The following is a 5,999-nucleotide window of genomic DNA, read 5'->3' as shown; positions in this document are numbered from 1 at the left end:
GGATTGTAGTAGGAGGAACAGATGTTAGGAGACTTATCTGATCCTTTTATAGTATAAGCCTAGATATGGTGTTGATAATGTTGAATAAAACGGGGTGGAGTCAGTGGGGAGGATATTGGCACTGCCAATGTATGTGATGTCCTATTGTGTTCAACTGTCCACGGATGTTTGTATTATGGGAGGTGGTTTGATTAATTTATGAAAGACATTAAACATAATTAATGTACCTTACAAGGAAAAAGATCCAAGTTACTTTTGATTGTGTGGATTTCTAGTGAACATTTGTATATGGAATATACATTGAAATATCTCTAAAACTCTTTGGGAAGTGCATCTCCTTCTAGCCAAGATCTGGGACAGATTTTTCATTCTCGTACCTTCTAAATTTGGTCTCTTCTTTGAGGGGTTTACCACTGCAATTTTAGTGGTTGTCTATAAAAGAATTCACTGTACAGTCGTGGCCAAAAGTTTTGAGAATGACACAAATATTAGTTTTCACAAAGTTTGCTGCTAAACTGCTTTTAGATCTTTGTTTCAGTTGTTTCTGTGATGTAGTGAAATATAATTACACGCACTTCATAAGTTTCAAAGGCTTTTATCGACATTTACATGACATTTATGCAAAGAGTCAGTATTTGCAGTGTTGGCCCTTCTTTTTCAGGACCTCTGCAATTCGACTGGGCATGCTCTCAATCAACTTCTGGGCCAATTCCTGAGTGATAGCAACCCATTCTTTCATAATCAGTTCTTGGAGTTTGTCAGAATTAGTGGGTTTTTGTTTGTCCACCCGCCTCTTGAGGATTGACCCCAAGTTCTCAATGGGATTAAGATCTGGGGAGTTTCCAGGCCATGGACCCAAAACGTCAATGTTTTGGTCCCCGAGCCACTTAGTTATCACTTTTGCCTTATGGCACAGTGCTCCATCGTGCTGGAAAATGCATTGTTCTTCACCAAACTGTTGTTGGATTGTTGGAAGAAGTTGCTGTTGGAGGGTGTTTTGGTACCTTTCTTTATTCATGGCTGTGTTTTTGGCCAAAATTGTGAGTGAGCCCACTCCCTTGGATGAGAAGCAACCCCACACATGAATGGTGTCAGGATGCTTTACTGTTGGCATGACACAGGACTGATGGTAGCGCTCACCTTTTCTTCTCCGGACAAGCCTTTTTCCAGATGCCCCAAACAATCGGAAAGAGGCTTCATCGGAGAATATGACTTTGCCCCAGTCCTCAGCAGTCCATTCACCATACTTTCTGCAGAGGATCAATCTGTCCTTGATGGGTTTTTTTGGAGAGAAGTGGCTTCTTTGCTGCCTTCTTGACACCAGGCCATCTTCCAAAAGTCTTGGCCTCACTGTGCGTGCAGATGCGCTCACACCTGCCTGCTGCCATTCCTGAGCAAGCTCTGCACTGGTGGCGCTCCGATCCCGCAGCTGAATCCTCTTTAGGAGATGATCCTGGCCCTTGCTGGACTTTCTTGGACGCCCTGAAGCCTTCTTAATAAGAATTGAACCTCTTTCCTTGAAGTTCTTGATGATCCTATAAATTGTTAGTTGAGGTGCAATCTTAGTAGCCACAATATCCTTGCCTGTGAAGCCATTTTTATGCAATGCAATGATGGCTGCACGCGTTTCTTTGCAGGTCACCATGGTTAACAATGGAAGAACAATGATTTCAAGCATCACCCTCCTTTTAACATGTCAAGTCTGCCATTTTAACCCAATCAGCCTGACATAATGATCTCCAGCCTTGTGCTCGTCAACATTCTCACCTGAGTTAACAAGACGATTACTGAAATGATCTCAGCAGGTCCTTTAATGACAGCAATGAAATGCAGTGGATAGTTTTTTTTGGGATTAAGTTAATTTTCATGGCAAAGAAGGACTATGCAATTCATCTGATCACTCTTCATAACATTCTGGAGTATATGCAAATTGCTATTCTAAAAACTTAAGCAGCAACTTTTCCAATTTCCAATATTTATGTAATTCTTAAAACTTTTGGCCACGACTGTACAGCAGATGAATTTTACCAACTGACCCACTTAGGCTACTTTCACACTAGCGTTCGGAGCGGATCCGTCTGATGTTTCATCAGACGGATCCGCTCCGATAATGCAGACGTTTGCATCCGTTCAGAACGGATCCGTCTGCATTATAACTTAGAAAATTTTCTAAGTCTGAAAGTAGCCTGAGCGGATCCGTTCAGACTTTACATTGAAAGTCAATGGGGAACGGATCTGCTTGAAGATTGAGCCATATGGTGTCATCTTCAAGCGGATCCGTCCCCATTGACTTCCATTATAAGTCTGGACGGATCCGCTCGCATTGGGGCCGGACGGCTGCGTTCAGGACCGCTCGTGAGCCCCTTCAAACGGAGCTCATGAGCGGACACCTGAACGCAGGTGTGAAAGTAGCCTTAGAAAGGGTGCGAGATTAAAATGTAAAAACTAGAACTGTGTGAGTGTTGAACATTGCTCCATTTTGCCAGGAGAAAATAATATTCAAGGGCTAATAAAATAAATAAATTAACACACAATAATTCAAATGATATTAGTACCCCTGCCCCCTCGTTTGCCAATGGGGGCCCAAGGTGTTAGGAAAGTAAGGTATGGTAAGGAACTTTTGCTTACCTCTTCACAAAAAAATAAAGCATTTCTTGACAAATTTTAGCCTTCATTAAATCATGCTACCACTTTTATTAGCAAAAGATTTTAAATTTAGACACCACTCTTTCTTTGCAGTAGTCGATATGATGCCAGTCATTCACAGATAGATAAATCACTCAGTGGTTTTCCAGGACTTCTATATTGAACTATCCTCAGGTCATCAATATCTGATTGGTGGGGTACTAAAACCTGGCACACCTGCAGATTAGCTGTTTAAAGGGGCCGCAGCACTCCAGTGAGCACTGCGGCCTTATTATAGCTTACTAAGCACAGTGCCATACATTGCCTAGTGGCTGTGCTTGGTATTGCAGCTTAGGCCCATACATTTGAATGGTGCTGAGCTTAACTAGATCATGTAACTCATGAACATAACGTTACTGGCCTAGGAAGAGGCCACAGCACTCACCAGGGTACAGTGGCTTCCTCAAACAGCGGATTGGTAGGGTGCCGGGTGTTAGACCCCAACTGAATCACTTAGTCATTAAGGCCCAAACAGGCTGGTCAATAAGGAGTTAAGGTTGCTGTTGTGCATTTACTGGTGTGTTGATTGCGCTTCTCTTTTTAAAGCCACCCATTAAACCTTTTTATTTTTACACTTACTGCCGAAAGAAATGACTATAGCAGTATACCTACCTAAGGCAGATTTAAAGCATCCCGACTTGCATCATATGCATTCTACATATTTGTTAAGCATCATTTTCTAGTAGAAAATTGTTGGGCACATAAGTTTCACTGTAATAACGGAATCCACCAGTCAAGATCCCCATTTTCAGTCTCCACCACTAGTGGGCCCGTCTCCTACCTCTCGATGTCCCTATATTCTCTGTTCTGGAAAATAGTCCTCCGTGGGGGCATTGTATGCAGAGATGATCAGGGTCTGCTAAGTCCTTGCACCTCTGCTATACTCGAGACACCTAGCATAGCTAATTCCTATTTTTGGCACTGGGTTGTTGTCAGGGTAGCTACACTAATCCAAATACTATATTTAAAACTTTTTTAAACAGTTCTAACAAAGTTAAAGGGTTTGCATTTTGACCCAATGGTGCAACTTGTTAAATAGTCTTAAAATCTAGGCGTTTCGTGAAAACAGACAACACTCTCTGTGTAACATAGTTAATAAGGCTGAAAAAAGACGTCTGTTCATCCAGTTCGGCCTGTTATCCTGCAAGTTGATCCAGAGGAAGGCAAAAAAAAACTGTGAGGTAGAAGCCAATTTTCCCCACTTTAGGTGAAACAAATTCCATCCCGACTCCAATTAGGCAATCAGAATAACTCCCTGGATAAACGACCCCTCTCTAGTAGCTATAGCCTGTAATATTATTACACTCCAGAAATACCTCCAGACCCCTCTTGAATTCCTTTATTGTACTCACCATCACCACCTCCTCAGGCAGAGAGTTCCATAGTCTCACTGCTCTTACCGTAAAGAATCCTCTTCTATGTTTGTGTACAAACCTTCTTTCCTCCAGACGCAGAGGATGTCCCCTCGTCAGTCACAGTCCTGGGGATAAATAGATGATGGGATAGATCTCTGTACTGACCCCTGATATATTTATACATAGTAATTAGATCTCCCCTCAGTCGTCTTTTTTCTAAAGTGAATAACCCTAATTTTGATAATCTTTCAGGGTACTGTAGTTGCCCCATTCCAGTTATGACTTTAGTTGCCCTCCTCTGAACCCTCTCCAGCTCTGCTATGTCTGCCTTGTTCACAGGAGCCCAGAACTGTACACAGTCCTCCATGTGTGGTCTGACTAGTGATTTGTAAAGTGGTAGGACTATGTTCTCATCATGGGCAGTGTTAAACCTCATCTGCCACTTCTCTGCCCAAGCCTCCAATCTATCCAGATCCATCTGTAGCCGTATACTGTCCTATTCCATGTTAATTACTTTACAGTTTAGTGTCATCTGCAAACATTGATACTTTACTATGCAAGCCTTCTACAAGATCATTAATAAATATATTGAAGAGAATCGGTCCCATTACTGACCCCTGAGGTACCCCACTAGTGACAGTGACCCAATCTGAGTGTGTACCGTTAATAACCACCCTCTGTTTTCTATCACTCAGCCAGTTACTTACCCACATACAGACATTTTCTTCCAGTCCAAGCATTCTCATTTTATATACTAACCTTTTATGTGGTACAGAATCAAATGTTTTGGAGATTAGAGATGAGCAAAGTTTTGAAAAATTCAATTCGTCTGATTCGCTGAAGTTCGCCATGAAATTTGATTTGTTACAAATAAATTTGTCACGGATCCCTGTAAATCAGGTATACCCAGGCCACTCTGCCTAGTCATATTCTTCCCACTTGGTGGCCCAATCTCAGAAGTTAACCCTTTCTCGACTGCCGGCAGTAAATTTACACCTGCAGCCGGGCATTTAAGGTTACTTTCACACTTCTGTTTGGTGCTGATCCGTCATGGATCGGCACAGACGGATCCTTTCAGAAAATACAAACGTCTGCATCCATTCAGAACCAATCCGTTTGTATTATCTTTAATATAGCCAAGACAGATCCATCGTGAACACCATTGAAAGTCAATGGAGGATGGATCCGTTTTATATTGTGCCAGATTGTGTCATAGAAAACGGATCCGTCCCCATTGACTTACATTGTGTGTCAGAACGGATCCGTTTGGCTCAGTTTCGTCAGATGGACACCAAAACGCTGCAGGCAGTGTTCGCCTCCAAAGCGGAATGGAGACGGAACGGAGGCAAACTCATGCATTCTGAGCGGATCCTTTTCCATTCAGAATGCATTAGGGCAAAACTGATTCGTTTTGGACCGCTTGTGAGAGCCCTGAACGGATCTCACAAACGGAAAGCCAGTGTGAAAGTAGACTAAGAATGGCACCAGGTGTCTGCTGTTTTAAAGAGCACTAATGTCCTTTTACTCTTCTTTTAACCCTTCAGATGACGTGGTCATCCGAGGGTGCTCCGGCGGGGATCAGGGAAGCCTGAGCATGTATGCAGCAGCCTCTGTCCTCCTCTGTCTTCCTCAAAGCAATAATATTGAGGGATCCACAACAGGGACGACCATAATCCGATCTTACATTTATAAGCGGCGTTGGATACGCCGAAGTTATGAAGAGGCCGACGCCTCTTTATTATTTTGACGATCCACCGAGTTCGATGGGGCTTTATTAAGACCGGCATCTAAAACGCCGGTCTTAGTAAATGAGCCCCAAAGTCTCTATGTGGCGTAACAAACAAGACAAAACAACTTGCACACTTTACCAATGACTGCCTCCCTCTCATTTGATACTTCAGGGTCCCTTCCTGTTTCTACTTCATTTTTCCCTTTTGTTATGCAGAAAATGAAATGTTT

This window comes from Bufo bufo, chromosome 10 (genome assembly GCF_905171765.1).
Source record: "Bufo bufo chromosome 10, aBufBuf1.1, whole genome shotgun sequence".
Taxonomy (NCBI): Eukaryota; Metazoa; Chordata; class Amphibia; order Anura; family Bufonidae; genus Bufo; species Bufo bufo.
This window is presented reverse-complemented; position numbering follows the sequence as displayed.